Genomic DNA, 18,991 nt, shown 5'->3' with positions numbered 1-18,991 from the left:
TTCAGCCAGACGATGAGCTACGAAAGACACTCTGGTAGAGTTGCGGAATACGGGAAAAAAAATTCACATTAAGGACAAAATGTTCCTTTTAGAAAGAGTAGTTCTTGATCATTTTCTGTCTTCTTTTGAGGAAGGTGATGCGTAGAGAGAAAATCATGTCTTCCACACCTCCCCATGAGTGTGTGAGGTTAAGAGCTGAGAAACAGATAAAGTACATCTTTCACAGTTAAAGTACAATGCTGACACGCGCAGATTTCTTTGCAGCCAGCTCAAAATGTGCTATCTCTGATCTTTACCATTCTCATAGGAACAGCAGAAAGAAGCTGGTGGGAACACTGACATGTCATCACCTTTATGTTCAGAGTGACAAACTTGTCTGGAGACGCTTGTTGACTAACGCTGCTAACAATGTTTTGTCGGCACAGTTAGAGAGCAGCACTGTCTTCGGTCTTTTGGAGTCATGTTTCTGGCCACCTGGCAAATGGAAGTCCGTTACTCATCGCAGCCTTGTTTTTCATGAGTCACAGGGCGATTTCAGTCCCATCATCAGCTGCAGCCCACTTTTTGTATCTTTTGTGATTCTCTATAAATCACTTTTCTCTCCTTCAATTGTCACACATCTACTCACTAACACCTTCTCACCAACTCTGTTACTACAGTGCTGGCCAGAATTACTGCTCCCTTGATTTTTTTAACTAAAGTTTGATATCCTCACAAACACCTTTAAATAGCTCACTACTATACTATCAGTACATTCAATAAAGTTTCCAAAGTAACTGGAAAACAACAAGAACACAGAATACACCCTGCTCACAATGTTTTGCCCTTGTAATATAAACTGACAAATAATCTTGCTTAACTAACAATGCTCATTAAATCCCAAAAAGCGATAGTTTTACAATAAAGGTTACATACATGTGTTGAACATCTTTCAATCTTCATTTGAACAATAATTGAGTAAAACCCTAAGTTTTGTCTTATAAAACTCTGATAAAAAAGCTGAAAAATGAAATGCTCACTGAGAGCTCTACAGATGCATGAAACCGCAGTAAAGCTATACGAGATTCCAGAGAATCAGTTTGTTTGTTGGCTGCTAAATAAAGGCTGTGAAGAAAAGTCCAAGGCCTACCTGATGTAAAGCATGGCAGAGGTACCATCATATTGTTGGGCTGCTCCCTCTGTTTATGGAGAAATTAAATAGAATAGCAGAATGCTAAAATCTGAAGAGACATTGGATGCAGAAAATTGTTTGTCACCGTCATAACAGGTAAAGCTCTTGGATCACTTCTCACAGCGCTAAAGAAAAAATGACGGGAAAGATTCTAAAGTCAACTGAAAACTTTTGGAGAGAGATTAAATCTACCACTGTAGATAAAAACGTCTGTTAACTTTTTGTATAATAAGTCTGCATGGACCATAATGACGTGTCAAAAAGCCGAAAATTGCAAGAATCTTAAGTGTATTTTATTTTTGTTTATTTGTTTATTTTTCAGGGACCATGTATTGAAAACATTAATCTTAAAGAAAAGATGCTTTGTGGCAGATTTAGCCGTGGCGAGTTTCCATCTGCAGTCCCCAGTGGATCTTTAAGAAATCTTTTGGAACTTTTAACAGTTTGGGGAATATTTTGATTTTCAAAAGTTTGCATTTTTCCAATGAGAAAACATTTTGCACTTGAAGTTGAGGAGCAGTGTGTGTTTTCTGGTGGATTGTCCACATTACTGATGGAGGGTACTTGCTCCATCGCCATGTTCAGTAGAAACACAAGCTCATCCTTCAAAATAGACACTCTGCATGGCCACAGACATGCACATGTGTGTTTAACAGGACAGCACATTGTCTGATGCCTGGTGGAGGCTGTGTGCTTCCTCTCACTGTTAGTCCTTAATGTAACTGGATTTTCTCCTCAATGTTTTCTCTTCTCTCCCTGAACACTCAGCGCCGTCCGGAGACTTTGTCCTGGATGTCAAGAATGTAGACCCTTGTCCCGTTGGTGATGTGTGGCTCTTGTTTCTTCCATCTCGCCGTTCTCCCCGATGTGCTTTCGTTTCCTCCTCTTCTACGTGTGAATGATTTTCTGTGTTTCATCTCTTGTGTGTTTGCCTGATGACCTCCTGGATTATAGCTTTGATATATATTTGCACTATGGATTTTCAGTGTCATAATCTTGAACCTTTCATGATCTATCATGCTTCTTTTTAGGATACCACGTTTTCTCTGTGAAACTAAATCTTCATGCACAGTTTGGATCTAATGCCTGACAATGTATAATGGCTATATTAGGTATGAAACAAGGATATGGAGGCATTTTTTTTTGACTTTGTATTTTGAAAAGTAGGTCAAAATGTCAGGAGTAAAAGTGAAACTGAAAAATGTTTTCCTTCAGCTTGTTCAACATGCTTTATCTGATCAGATACATTCACACAATCACTCACACACTTCAGATTCAGTGTGTTGTCCAAGGACGCTTCAACTAATACACTTGGTAATTGTTGAAAACTGTCGATGATGGGACTGGAAGAATCTCTCTGATGCAGGATATAAAGAACAAGTTTGAAGGAGTCAAAATGTTGAGATTTCATAATATCTTGAGTTAAGTCAAAATGTGAAAGTAATATTAAATGATCAAAATGTCTAATATTAAATCAATATTTCTAGAATGAAATTGAAATACTAGCAATAAACAAAATGCCAATATCAGAGTAATATAGAAAATTTAAATAAAGTTGAAAGATGAAACGATTAAATTAAATATTAAATATTAGATTTAAAATTCCCATGACAAAGTTGAAAAGTTGACAAAATATACTTAAATGTTGAATTAATCCATGAAATCCAGATGTTGGAAGTAAAAGCAAAGTTGAAAAGTTAATGATGGACATGGCTGATGATAGACATCAAACATATGATTCAGTCTCAGTTCCAGAGTTTATTCAAAAACAAAAAACTAACTGCAAAGGTTCAGAATGCAGAAACCACAATTCAATATGGCGACTGGATCATGACAAGTACTACAACAACAGTAATCAGAGACTAGCAAGACTTAGAAGAATACAGAACATCTACTACAAGACTTTGAACAAAACAGATGGAAGTGACACAAACAGATCAAACCAGTCAGTACAGAGAGCAGAGGAGAGGAAGAAGGTTAAATCACACCTGCAACGTGTGGATCAGACAAAACTCAAGGTGACAAGCAAGCAGGTAAGAGCGGGAATCAAAGAGGCCGACAGAAACTGGAGCAGAACAGGACAGACTGAACGAAGCCTTGTATGGATGGAAACAATGAATGACACAAACATGATGTTACCAGACATAAACTACAGACAATAAACCTTTGAAACACAAGACTCACAGCCAGCAGGTAAAACCTCTGCTAGTCAATTATTAATTCACTGATTCCGGTCCTAATTAGTAAGTGAATGAATAAGTAGGTTTAATGACTGAATGTAAAACATGAAAAACATACAGTCCAAAGCTCATCACTGATGCCGTTCATCTTTTCCTTGGTGTATCTGGGCCTCATGTTTTTTTTAAATCTTCTTCATGCTGGTTATTTGTTTTTGATTAATCAATTAGTTTGACTTGGGTTTTGAACCAGGATTTTATTCCTGTTTTTTGTGAAAAGCCGTTGTATTTCTGGAATCATCCTTTGTTTGAGTCTTCTTTTCGAGTCCCTGACAGTGTTACTGTAATCCTCACCGCATGATCAAGGTTTAATTCAAAAAGGGAAAAAAAAGAAAAGAAAAAGAAAATAGTAGCATTAGCATGTGTATTAGCATATATATATATTATATAAATATATTGCATTCTCGCAATCAGTGCTGATCGATTTGCTGGAAGGAGACACTTTTCAGACATCATCTAGGAACCGGTAATGCCACAGTCATCGTTGAGCTCATCAGAGTAAAACAGGCATTAACCACATTTATTGCACCAGTGTCTCATTTCCTGAGAGTGGAGAAAGTGGTGAGATCAAACGCTTCTGTGTGGATTGAGAGCTTTCAGCAGAGAGCTTAGAGATGGGCATCGTGCCATTTGATAATCAGATAAGAAAAGGAGCAGACAGATGAGGGAATGGTGGGTGGATAAGTCCTCTGGATCAAAGAAGTTTCCGGTAAGATGCACACTTGTCAGGGTTTACATGCTCTGACTCAGTTCTGGGTGGGCCAGAGTGCAATGGATGGTAATTATCAGCAGATATGTGGGTAGTGGACTGGTTCTGACTGAGGATTAGCCTCGTAGTGATCATGTCATAAATATATTCAATGCAAAATGAAATCACTCGATGTCACAGGATCTTTTAATAGTCTGATAATGCTGCTTCATTTTAGAAAAGGGGACTTTGGTTCACTGTGGATGTAATTCACACATTTATCAGCGGCTGCAGGATGTTTATACAATGTTAGGTTCCTCCTCACACACAGCAAGTGTCCACACTCTTTTTTTACTCTACATGAAAGAATATTTACCTTAATAAATGTATGTATTCTTCTAAAATTAACAAAGAATTAATAAACAATAAATGGCATGTTTTCGAAGCAAATTGAATCAGTTGAACTGGAATCAGCCCGACGTGGTGGAAAATGTTTTCCATAAGTTGATGTCTGCTGCAGCGACACTGAGAGGAGAGTTGATAATTCATTTTCTACTATTTACATCTCGGTCAGGGAAAGGACCGTGGCCTAGAAAGGTAGGACATGTGGTGCCTTCCTACACCTGATATGCTTTCAATAACACGTGAATCCTGACCATCTGACCATCTGACCATCTGAGCACTGACCATGTGACCATGTGACCATCTGACCGTCTGACCATCTCACCATGTGACCATTTGACCATGTGACCACTGATCATGTGACTACTGATCATCTGACCATGTGACCACTAATCATCTGACCATGTGACCATCTGACCATGTGACCACTGATCATGTGACCACTGATCATCTGACCATGTGACCACTAATCATCTGACCATGTGACCATGTGACCACTGATCATCTGATCATGTGACCATCTGACCACTAATCATCTGACCATGTGACCATGTGACCACTGATCATCTGATCATGTGACCATCTGACCATCTCACCATGTGACCGCTGATCATCTGACCATGTGACCAATGGCCATGTGACCATCTGACCATGTGACCACTGATCATGTGACCATGGGACCATGTGACCACTAATCATCTGACCATCTGACCATCTGACCATGTGACCACCGATCATCTGACCATGTGACCATGTGACCACTGATCATCTGACTATCTGACCATGTGACCATGTGACCACTGATCATCTGACCATGTGACCATGTGACATCTGACCATCTGACCATCTGACTGTCACAGCTAAAAACAACTCCCAGGTTCCCCATACTGGTACTGGAGGTCAAAGTAACACCATACAGTGTTACTATATTATCTTAGCTTATAATATATGTTTTTTTATGTTATCCTTTCTTGTACAGGGAAAAATAATATGCAACGTAATCTGATTACCAGTACTCTTATAAAGTTGAATGTTAATTAGTAGGATTACATTTTAAACTCCAAATTGATCAACAGCAGATCATACCAGTTTAACATTTGACGAAAACAAGTTGACATGATGTGGATGTGATAGAAACACCTGCAGAGCCTCCATCAGGCACCAACACTTTCACCACGGACTGATGAAACCACGTCACTTTGACTTCACATCCATAAATCAGCTCAAAATCACAATGCAAGCTCTGCCTCCCTTAGACCGACATATTTACCCGCTGACAGACCGGTAACTTTATTTAGCTGCTGGTTTCAGTGACATCAACAGTTATGTTTACTTTGGGAACATTTCAGAGACAGGTACTGCAAAACAATGGTAATCTACTCTCATTCATCTGATTTTGGTTAATTATTGATGATAACAATTCACCCCTCAGAATTCTTTACATATTCTGGGTCTGGCCTGCACTAACCAGTAAATACTACGACTGGTACTACGCTGTGTTTTTCCTTCTACTGCTGAATGACATTGTTTATTCAGGGTTTGTAATAAAGATGATTACTATCATTGCAACCTGTGATCTAATCCGTGAAAACAGCTGAATAATTCATAATCAATAAGTTCATTGACTTTTTTCACTAAGTACTTTCTAGAGAAAACATGTGTTACCTGATCCTGACTGAAAAGCTCCTCCCCAGAGGACCTGAACATGACCCAGGACCAGGTCCAGAGGACCTGAACATGGACCAGGACCAGGACCAGAGGCCCTGAATATAGACCAGGACCAGGACCAGAGGCCCTGAATATGGACCAGGTCCAGAGGACCTGAACATGGACCAGGACCAGAACCACACTCCCTGAATATGGACCAGGTCCAGAGGACCTGAACATGGACCAGGATCCGACTCTGACCATCTCAGTTTCAACAGGCTGATAATTGAATTAGTTATTGATGATGTTCAGTCCTTCTCCTGGTTGAGCAGCATTCATTCAAAAAGCCCATTGAGAAGCTCATAGTTTTTTAATTCAAACTTCTATTTGTAACAGATTACATTTTTAAAGTAACCCCCCAACCTCTTTAGCCCCATTATGAAGTGGGACTGATATGGTGTCAAATATGACAATGTGAATATATGAGTATGTGAATATATGAGTATGCATGTACTGGTCTCATTCCTCAGTCCTCCTTTGTTACACTTGACATTTCTCCTCCGATGCCATGAGCATTGATGTGTACGTGTTTCTCCCAGTAAACCTTGTTTGTTTACTTCTGTGGTCAGTGGCTGTGATGAACTTCGACCGGCTCATATCACCTCGTGAAGAGTGAGATTGATCTCCGCTACGGGAGCTTCAGAGTGCAGCTCCAGTGTCTTCATGGGGGTTGGTGCTTTGTGATGCCTTTCTCTCAGTTTGCGTAATTGTCAAGTAACCAGGTTGTCTGCAGGAAATAATGGATTCTATTCACTCTAGTGTTTCAAATATTGAGATATTTACCTTTTGAGCAAACAGTTCCAGAGACATTTTGTAACCCCCTCAAACCAACTTGACTGGTCTCAGATCTGAACAAGCGCAAATGTTTTAATGTTTTACTTGATGTGTAGCATCACTATATTTTCAATGAATGAATGGATGACTTGAGAAGAAAGAATAACGGGTATGGCTTTATGCCACTTTATGCTTTTGACTGCAGGTGAACTCGCTCAGCTTCAGAACACCACACAAAGGTGAAGTTGTGTGTATTACTCTTTAAACTGAAGATAACAGAACATTATAACTTTGTGGTCAGTATTGTTGAAGTATTCAGGTATGCTCATTTATGGGACAAAATCTCATGTCTTCATGCAATGCAGAGAATATTAACCACAGTAAGCTGCGTTTCTCTCCTCAGTCAATAGGCTGAAGCAAACACCCGTTGAAAGACATATTCCTGTTCAGTTCCACAATACACCGATTTATTAATAGAGCATTAAATGTAGTAATGTTGAAGCATGAGTGTGATGGTTTAAATGTTTTCTGACGAGTTTATCTGATAGTTTATCTCAGTTCGAACTTTAATCAGATGAATCACAAGATTTTAGTTTCATCACCATTTCCCACTGAAGTCTGAGGTGAAACAAGAGAAAAGAGTTTATTTCTCTTTGTCTGGTTTTGATATTATCAGGTAAAATGGTTTCCTCCACCTGTGTAGAGACTGTGTGCAGGCTTCTTCACTGTCTGAATGAAGTGTCTCCTGTTCTGAATCGTTGGACCTCCTGGGCAGCTGAAATAAGAAGCCTTCAGATCTGTGACGGTTTTATTGCATAAGTCTGTCAAGAACAGTGGTTAACATGAAAGCAAGCGCAGCCAGCAGTGGCTGGGGCTCTGGCTATAAATAAACTCCTGCTCTGAAGCAGGAGTGTGTGGAGCGGGGAGAGCTGTACACACCTGTCTGGTTCTCTTTATTGTTTTTCCTCGTGTAATATCAGGACCCACAAAGGAGGATTAGACCCCCTCAATAGATTTTTAATAAGTGAAGAAGTCATTGTGAGGTAATTATCCACCCTCTCAGTAGATGTGCGATTATTGTGGTATTACCATCATTTCTCTCCTCCCTTCACTGTGCAGAGTGAGAAGACAGAGCCTGTGGTGTAGAGAGAGCACATGAATTGACAAGCTTTTCCTATAACTGGTGTGTATGTGTGTGTGTGTGTGTGTGTGTGTGTGTGTGCATGTGTGTGCGTGCACGCGCGTGTGTGTGCTTGCGAGAATGTTTGGTGTGTGGGTGGTTGCTGTGGCAGTTAGAGAAATAAAACTGGCTGCACGTGCCTTCCTGCGAGCACACATCAAATATGGTTGGTTGTGTACTAAGTGGGATCTGTTTCAGTGTTGACGGTAAAGCCGGGTTTCATGTAGCAACTCTAAATTGCTGCCAGTCCATCTCTGAAACTGCGAGCAAACAGTGGACTTGGTGTGATGATAAACATGAATAGTAACCAGGGTTTTTTTCCCCCGTCTTTTCACAGAGGCATTGAGAAGGAGCAGGAAAGCCAAGCATCCACCATGATTTGTATGTGGGCAAGGACCGACTCCTGAAGGTGAACAAGCTGCCGAGTGATAGCTTTGCTTTTTAATCAAGATGCATACAATGTCGTCTCAGCCAGAGATTTATTGCTGAATTGCTTTCGGGCAGTTACCTGGAAGAAAAGTGTGTGCTCTCGCAACAGAGGGGCGAAGCAGAGTCTAAATGAGAATGGCAATCCAACACCAAATTCAGATTGATCTTGAATTACAAAGAATGTTCGGAAGTAGCTTTCAAAGGCACTTTCTTTATTCTGATGAAGATCGTAAATGTTTTTAAACAGAGGTATGGATATTATACACTCCCTGGTGTCACACTTGTTCCGTCCACTATCTTTGCCAAGTGAAAAGCAGCTGCAATGGTACATAAGCCAATATTGTCTCTCCCTATCAATTCTCATTAGTGAAGTCGCTCGGCTTGTACACATAATATTATTATTCTGCTACAGATCGTATTCTCCAAAGTAATTTGGGAGAGCAAATGCAATTATTATTATTATTATTATTATTTTCATCATCATCATCATCATCATCATCATCATCATCATCATCATCATCATCATCATCATTATAAAACCACTAAATCTTCCACTCATCCAGTGCACCTATATTGCTGTGCCATACTTAAGATCAATATATGTCAAGCTAAATTAGGACTAAGGTTAAAACACAGTTGTATTAAATCACGTTTAGACAGCGTTTCACTCCCTGTGACCAGGAAGCTCTTCCGGCCTTCGGTCGTACCGTCTGTGTGGTTCAGCTTACTGCCACTAGAGCTCACTCTTAAGCAGAACAACACACTTGGTGAGTGTAATCTGATCCTGCCACGGACTAAAACACTACTCCACCCTGTTTGCTTTACATATCTGTTTCCACATGAAGAAGCAGATATAATTTTGGCAACGTGATTCCTGCCCACTATTTTTAGATCCACTTAATAGCACTCCTGCTACAGAATGTTCCAATTAGGTTTAGTGCTTTGTAACCCTTTGCAGGATGTGGTTGGACTGCAGTCTCTTTCTCCCTCTGTGGAATCCATCAGACTCTTTTCTACCCTTTTTCTGAAAGGTGTGAACTTTCAGCAGAAGTTGAGTTTTTTTTTCTGATTGTCTTTGCAAAGCACAAGTCACCTCTGACCAAATGACTCCAAAGTTAATTTCCTTGGATTAATCTCTTGAACATGCTTCTCATACTGTGGTGAAGCTCGATGCAGCTCCAAAACCATGAATATAGTGAGTATTGGATCACACTGCTGATAGGAACCTGCCCTCTGTATGCACAGGTGTGTGTTTGTGAATTCATTTGCAATCGTTGGAGTTGAGCTGTAGCACCATGGGAAACAGAACAAAGACAAAGAAAGTCTGAGGCAGGAAGAACCACTCTGTCACAAAAGTATCATGACAAGTGTTCGCTTTTCCCATCACAAGACCCTGAGAAACTATCCCTTGTTACAAGGCAATGACAAGTTCAGGCAACAAAGGACAGGTAAATTGACAAGACAGGGGCTAGGGAATGAGTTGAAAGAGGTTTACAGAGTTAGAGAACACCCTGGGGAGAGAGTGGGTAGTGGAGGAGAAAGAAGGTGAGAGATAGACTTAGAGAGGAGTAATAATGAAGAACGAGAGCGAGTGGGAGGGAGCTGTCAAAGCACAAAGAAAGTGATCAAGTAGGTGTGTGGCTCTGAGGGAGGTTCGAAAATGTAGAGATGAGAATAGTGTGAAAAAGGCGAGAAGAGACTTTTTTAATAACTTCAACCTACCAAGGGTCAATTGAGATGAGATCTCCCCAAACACATAAACGCCTTAATAAAAGCCTCAGACGTCACTGTAAAAATCCAATGAAAGCTGCTGAGGCTTCGATAGACATATGAGCGAACATATGGATCGTACCACCTCGGAGAGCGCTGCCGCAGCAGTCATCACACCAAGCAGAAAAGAAATCGATGCAAAACAATGGTAAAGCAACTTTATTACATCCTATTAGAGCAGGTTAATGAATCCCACTGCTGTGTGTTGACATTTTTCTCCCCTATTAGCCTTTCCATAACTCCCCCTGAGCGATTGTTGGATCTCCCCATTGGAAGTGAGAACAGAGCTCCCATGTGAGAGCAGCTCTGTCACCCGTAGTCTTCAAGGAATCTTTTTTTTCCACCTTACGTACACAATGACAAATCATGGCAACCACAGGTTAGCTATAAATCCCCAGGCAGAAGTATTCCTGAAATCTAGAATTAGTAAGGAGTAGAACGAGCTGTACGTCACACTCGCTCTTGTTGACAAACCACAGGGATTCCCGGTGCAGTGACACTTTTACCCACGGGGGAAACCTGGGTTGGAATTAGCAGCTCTGCGTGCTCCCTCACTGCTCTCATCTTGTGACTGTTGGGTAACGTGGCACTGCGGGAAGCCAGCAACAGTCCTACCTGGTGGGGGCAGGGGGCAGGTTCAAGCATGCATAGAGAGGAGGGCAGGTACGTCACTGATACCCCGAGGGCTCTGCATCATGACTATTTCATCAACTCACCTTTTAATTAAAGATGACGGGAGATATGTTTTGGCCTCACTGCTGTTCACACAGTAACCTTGAAATGGCTTCAGTGGGCCACATTGTTCTGAACCGGACCCAGTGGCTTGAAATGTATCGATATCATTATTTTTATTGCAGTAAGAGGATTGAATAATTAGTTAAAAAAAATTTCATTGAATAGGAACTTTTTGGATGGTTAAATTCATAGGCCGTAGTATTCGGTCACAGTCTTCACTTAGTATCAGTCAGTGGCGGCTGGCCAATAGAGGGTGATAGGGGGTTGTGTTTCTGTCAAGCAGTGCCTACATTGGCACCCGACATTCAGCCCTGAACTTCTAAATTATGCTGCAGTGAAGCTTCAAGTTCGTAGCCCCACTTGACATAAAAATCTAGTGATCTCAAATAATTTTCCACAGCCTGAGTATACACACTTAAATATTCCACATGCAATACACACTGCATGGTGAGAGAGGGCCTAGCTCCATTCATGCAACCATTGCTGTGGATCAGGAGAACACAGCCGGAACCGACAAGAGGAGACCAATAACCAGGAATGAAAATCCTCACTTACAAATCATATGCAAGTTAGAAAGAAGTGATATACACAGAGAATAAAACTTTGCAGATAAGATTAAAGAATTAAAAACCTACTTTGCCTGCAGTCCTTCTGGTGACACCAGGTGCAGTGACATGCGGTCAGGGTAGGCAGTGCCGACCCAAGGCTGAATTGAAATAAATGAAATATTAATTTAGATTTTTTCTTTTAGTTAGAATATAATTCTAATTTATTTTTCAATTTCTGGTAGCTTACAGTACCTATAGGTTTGAAAGTGTCAGCATTTTGTGCTTTTCATAGTCCAAATAACTCAACACCTGTATTTCCTTGTATGACAGAGAGGCTGCACAAGTCACTCACGCCTGTGCTGTCTTACTGTGAAGGCCACGCCGTCTCCCAAAGTCACATCCTCTCCCAAAGGCCACACCCCCTCCCAAAGGCCACACCCCCTGCCGAAGGCCACACCCCCTCCTGAAGACCCACTGCTGCCCTGCCTTTGCCAGTCATATCCAGTGTATGGATGTTTGCCCATGTGCAGTCAGTTCCCCAATATGAAAATCATTTACATAAAAAGGCAGATCGCTACGCTGCCTTTGGACGTAACCGTGCTATGCTAAATGCTATACGTATGTTCACAGTGCATTAGTGAATTGATACTGCGCTGCTACGCTCTCTCGCTAGTTGGCGGGTTAACAGGCAGGATGACAGCGCTACAGACGGTAAAGACATTTTCACAACTTACTTTTGAGGAAAAACAGCAGCTTTTAAAAGATGGGAGACCAACACCTGAGCTACCAGACCTCCAGCAAAGGAAAGCTCAGAGAATTGTTCATACTTTTCCACAGTGAATGGTACAAAACATGCAAAAGCCTATTGTTGTAAAGGTTTTGGCTATCAGTTTCATGAGCATTTGAGGTGTGGACAGGCCGCAATAGTGGTTTCAGCATCCCAGACAGCTTTGCCGGAGTTGTTGTCATTTTGTCTGTGTTTCCAACACAAACAACAGATGTACTGCTATGTCATGAGATATATCTTTTTGGGAGAGTACGGAGACTGCTATTGAATAATTGTTTAAGTTTCTTGATCGATCTTGATTTTCCTGGCAACTGTATGAGCCCCGCAGCTCATTAACATGTTGGAGGGCAGCTTTACGTGATGCCCCTGAACGCATCACTCAAAGCTGTCAGTCCGTGCTGTTAAAACCTGCGGCTGAAACTGGACCAACATGGCGGCTCAGACACAAACTTTCTCTTTTACTACTGAAACAGTTCAGCGAAATGTATTTCTGAAAACATTTGAAGCAAAACATAAGCTGTGCAGTAGAAAAGTTAAATCGTCACTTCACAGAAGTGTGCCTGCTGTGAGGGGGCGTGGCCTGCGAGTTCCACAGCTTCTCCTGGGAGTATGAACTCTCCTGCTGAAAAAGCTTTTTTTTCGGCATCTGGCTGACGTCACTGCCTAATTTTCTTCTTCTTCTTATGGCTTCTAAATGGTAGTATGCAGAGGCCTTTAGATTAACACTTGCAAGGCGAAACATATGAAACTGTCATTGGTGTCGACATTAGTGATCTCAGTTTGCAACACCCTCTATTCTTCTTGAACTGCTATTTGAAAAATCTGTAAAATGTTGTCATTCTGACCACATTAGTAAAATTAGTTTGATCGTTATGTACTGTAACAGTATTCATCAATTCCAGTACGGATTTCTTTACATACTTAAAACACTGTAAATTTTACACAGACACTTTAGTACAATCTACATAATTCTATGTTGTTGCATATAGTCCTATTTATACTCCATTTTGGCAGTGTGCTCAGCTGTGATGTTTCTGCCACCAGGGGGGTGTTACACCCATAAAAGGGAAGGAACATATTATGAAGAACACAGGGAACCGGTTAGGATTTTTACAATTTTTATTTGCTTAATTTTCTTTCAGTTTGCTCGTTGGTTTTACTTCAAAAAAGTTGTGGAGCCAGAAAAGAAAGCGGGTTAAACAAAAACCAGAACACGACAAAAACCCATCACCAGCCCGTGTCCTACACTAATAAAATACCAAAAGAACAAGTACCTGGTGGGCTGGCAAAACAAAACAAACAGGTGCGGTGCCGGGCCAACCCTGTACAGGGCCTGACAGGTACCAACACACAATCTAAGAAAAGAAAACCCCAACCTAATTCTGATGGGAGAAATACAAAGCGAAAACAGGACCAACGGTCCCACCAGAGAAAAAGGATCCAACGTAACCCCAAACAAGACGAAGGCGGAGGAGCTGAGGAGGGCAGCCACCTGGCTGCGAGTCCGAAGTGGAGTGAGCGAGAGAGGGAGCCATCAGCGCTTCAGACACCACCTATTTATAGGCGGAGAAGCGGGCTTTAAACAAGTCTACAAAAATAAATATGAAAAATACAGAAATATTCCCTTATCAAGAAAACTGATAAGGGAATATAGAGATGAATTTATCTCAGACCAAAATAATTACTTTATATATAAAAAAACAAAATAAGGACACAATCATCTTGCCGTCTCAACGGAAGTAGAATAATAAGAAATAGGAAAAACCTTCCCTAATACCTAACAGCGGGCACTGTTTAAAGAGTCAACAGCTTTGTGTGTAAAAATTGTTAACCTAATAAGTTATTTGTTTTGAATTTTGTTCTAAACTTGTGTTTGTGTAATATGCTATTTATGTTTTGTATAAGAATGTATAAAGTTATTGATATTGGAATAAAATATTTACTATTTCAAGGAGCACCGGTATCCAGCCAGTTCCATTCATTTGTATTGAGATGGTTATTGGAACTGACTGATTAGGCTATATGCAATGCTCCACTACTTCCTGAATCCACACAGCTCCTTTATTCACTGTGGACAAACTTTAATCCAGGTGTGTTAGCCAGGTACACCTGGATTAATCAGTTTGTCCGTGCATAAAGCTCATAAAGCTCAGCCCACCAGCCATCACTGGTTTTAGTCATATGTTTAGTATTGAGATTTTGCACGTGGCGTCAGAAGTCTGGAGGTACTACTGAGTTCTCCATTTTGGACGTCCCCTGACCGTAACCAACACGCTAAACAGTCACACTTTAGGCATAATTTGACCAGATATCAGAGAAGATGGACATCTTGTGTGTCGCTGTCGGCAGGAAATCTGTCCAGATCTCTCAGTTTATCATGTCCCTGCTGACACCCACCGACTGGTGGCTGAAGGCTTTCCAGGGGCACTGTCACCCCTGAGGACACGTCTATTATCCATAACAGGTGTTTCAGTGTGACTTTTCCAACCGCTTTACCAAGACGTTCTGTGTCCATAATATTAAAAAGAGAAGTACAATTTGCAAAAAAAAACTAATTTCATTCTGTGGAAAAAAATCAGCTCTGATGTGAGCGCACGTCCAAGGTGTGTGAGGTTACTGATGTGTGGATGGAGAACGTTCTTCAGACAACTGATGCTGTTTGCTGAAAAGCAGTAGCGTTCCAAATAGGATTCTTCTGGGGATAACAGGACATTAATCTGGGTCGGAAGACTCTCTCGCGACGTAATGCATCTGAAATTCTTTCTGCTTCGATGTTGTTCGGGTTTGGAAAGAACTGACAATCCATTCCTGGTAGCTGCTTCAGGTTGGAGGAGATAGAAACTCAGGGTTTCCTTGACAAAACCTGCTAGCAAGCAGGTTCTGAGTCTGTTACCAAGGTGACTGACTCAGAGTTTAATTCAGCTCGCTGTCTTGAGGTTTCTCTCAACAGGGTTAACATAATGTTTTATGTTTTCACATAACATAGTGTGAGTTTGTGCATTGCTCTTATTGGTCATTGACCAATAAATCCATCCCATGTAGTCCTGGACCTTTTCTAACAGACAAGATCAATACATGTTAGTCCAGGACGACCCCGGACAAGTCCTGAAATATCAAAATGTTTTGATACGGCCAGGATCACTCTGAAACCTAATCTGGGACCAATAAATCTGGTGACAGTGTGTGTGGGTGTGTGTGTGTGTGTTTGTGTGTGTGTGTGTGTGGGATGGCAGGTAGGATCTTACTTCAAGACTATTTCAAGACACAAGGCAATGTACAGTGATTTACCAAGAAATAAAATAAATATATTAATAAAATAAATACATTAAAGCAATGAAGAATCTTAATCTTAATCTTAAAATGTTTCCCACAACCGCTGACCATACCGTCACCTGGGAACCACGTAGATCCTTAGGGTTCTGCACTTTTAATCCTTTATTCTGCACTTTTCCCAAAAGGTATTTGGTGTCCCAAATCACCTACAAATAATAATACTTCAACCTGAGAGTCACATCATGAACCAGTTTCTCAGATTCCCACACTGCCTGAGATGTCCTCATGGCATGCTTGCCTGGTGAGTCTGGAGGCCGGTGGAGGCTTCGGCCTACACAGACTGACTGGCAGACATGCCATCAAACTCAATCCCTCTGCTCGTTGTTCTGTGGGGGAGTGTCGTTTGGCTGTCGGTGAAGTTGTTGGGTTTGAAAGTGTGAAGGCTGCTTCAAGAATTAACGTTTGTGTTGTGTGTGTTTGCAGATAATTTGGAGAAAGTGGACAACCTCCTGGACTTCTGTTTTGTCTCTGGTGAATCCTGCAAGAAAGGTTGTTGTTTCAAACGTTCCTCCTTTCATCAGCAATGAACTGCTAGAGAAGGAACTAGCAAGGTATGGGCTGCAAATCTTTCCACCTGAGACATGTCATGTCTTTCAGAAGACAGGTATTTATTGTGCTGAAGAAAAGTTATGAATTAATGAATTAAATCCAACCTTTCTAATACTCAGGACAGTGAATGCAAAAGTACTCAAATGGATGCAGAGTCTCTTCTCTTTCACTTGTATCCAGTTTTTTCCTGATTTAACAAACTTGGTCTTGTGGAGGCTGGGAAAGATGAGACGGACGAAGGAGTCAAGTCGGCTGTCTTTATTGCTCCAGCCACAAGACAGTTCACCTGTCAAACATTTTTCCTGCGCGTCACCGCACTTCCTCTTTTGACACCTCCCCGTCACCAACACACCCCCGCACGTGACCGACACACCCACTTCATTCTGTCTGGGAGAATCTCCCTCAAGGTGCACACCAGTCTCCAGATATATAAATACAATTATGTTTGAAATTTACATAACCTCCAAAGACCAGAGTCCATACCAGATCTGATTCCAACCAACATACTGAACCTTCATCTGTTTTAGTAATAAGTGGAAGTTGTCAGCAGAGAACAGGAGGATAAATTGGAAAAAACATGCATTAGAGACGAAGTCAGAATAAAATTAAACCAATATATGCATATAAAAGAGTAAAACGGATGAAGCTGAGTTTGCTCAGAGAGAATGAGGGAAAGTTTCAAGGTTTTGCACAAAAACAGCAGGATTGAAGTGGAGAAGCAGTGGTGTGAACGTGTGACTGAGCTGGAGGGATGTCCTGAGGTGTGATGGATTCACGGACTGGCAGACTGTCTGGGTTTAAACCTTTCTCTCATCCACAGTCACGGGGGGTGGAAACAGTCCAGCTGGCAGTGTGTTAGTTGGTGCATATCATGAATAGGCTGGATTGAGGGCTGTGCCCTTTAAAAATGCTATTCGTTTGGTGATGTTTACATGGATGGTGCGTACTCTACTTCAGGTGAACACATTAAGTGTCAGAATTATTTGTGTCATACATGGACTAACAGTAATACTTTCCACATTTGTGTGGAGCAGTTATTTAATGATGAACATATTAAACCGAAGACAGTTGTAAGTTTTGCTGGAGTGTCAACCTAATGTTCAATTTCAGCTCATATTATAAGCCTTAGGTTTTGACCTTGCCAAGAACCAGTCTTTTTTTATCTTTCTGCATCTTTAAAATTCACTTTTTTTTTTAATTCTGTGCACTTCAGGCTGTGAAGAAACCGTGGAGAAATATTTGATATTACACTTTGTGCGCTTTGTGATTTAATCTTTAGTGTTTCATTGCCATAGAGGCGACGTAGTTAAACTAAAAGTCACATCATTCTACATCAATTCACTGAGTCAAACAAAAGCCAAGCGTGGGCGAGGTCTACAATTCATCACAGCTTTTCAAAAAGTTTGTAATCATCCTTGGCTGCGATTTCCACTTTAATGTCATTACAGTTTGGGGAACATCTGAATGGTGTGTCCTTGGTGTTGCCTGACAACCACAGCCGTTTTGTCGTACTTGAATTCCTCTTCTTTTGAATGGTGACACTTTCTGCTTCTCTTCACTCAGCTGGAGGCTCGCGGGTTTGACTTCACACAATCATCTGCTGTTAAAGCTTTACAAGAGTTGTGAATAAGTCACTTTTGGGATGACTCTGTCTTTTTGGGTTGTTTTTTTTCTTGATGCCACACAGAGTATAATAGATGTAAGATTTATCCCAATGTTTTAGAATACCTTTTCACATGGAGGAAAAGCTATAAAATAAAGATGTTTGGAAAAAACTGAAGAAACTGATGTTTGTAAAAATAGTCTTACAGATGTGAAAACTGGGCTTTCAATAGGCCCTTTGTGTGTCCTCCTCTTGTCAGCCTCAATAAATACTGACTTTAGATCATGTTTAATCACCATTTATAACAATTTGTGAGGACTTTGCAGACAATGCAATTCAATTAAACTTTATTTATATAGCACCAAATACAACACAGTCATTTCTATGTGCTTTTAACAGAGAAAAAAAACAACAAATCCACATGAGCAAGCAGATTTTTTTTGCGACTTCTAACAGGAAGAAACCTGCAGAAACCAGACTCAGAGGTGGCGGCTTTCTGCTGACCGGTTGGGGTGAGGGGATAGAGGAGAGGAAAGGATTGGATAGACAGAGAGAGATATTGGGGGAGGGATACAGACCCTGGTTTGGGTAGGGGGCAAGAAAAAGACCCTGGTTTGGGTTAGGATACAGATTCTGGTTCGGGTAGGGGGAGGTAGAGAGAGAGGTAGAGAGAGAGGATAGAAGAGAGAAAAGGATAGGACAGAGAGATAGATAAATTGGGAGAGGGATACAGACCCTGGTTCGGATAGAGGGAGGTAGAGAGAGAGGAGGTGGGCATGGCAGACAATATTAATAATGCCAACTGAAAAAAACACCATTAAAATATACACATTTAAAATATGTTATTGGATTCAAGAAACATTGTGTTATGTGTTTGAATTTGCATACAGACATAATTATTCTTTCAGCAAGCTCCTAAGTCAAAGTGGAATTAAAAATTCTTGGAGGACCGCTTTGTTTAAAAGGTTTAACCTGAAACTGTGGGAGGGTGAACACATGTAACATCAGACTAAAATCATTGGGAGGCACACTGAGCAAACGAGCTGAGCTGCGTAGCTGGAAGGAGTACTTTAAAAAG

Source organism: Lipophrys pholis (assembly GCF_963383615.2).
Source record: "Lipophrys pholis genome assembly, chromosome: 1".
NCBI classification, from domain to species: Eukaryota; Metazoa; Chordata; class Actinopteri; order Blenniiformes; family Blenniidae; genus Lipophrys; species Lipophrys pholis.
This window is presented reverse-complemented; position numbering follows the sequence as displayed.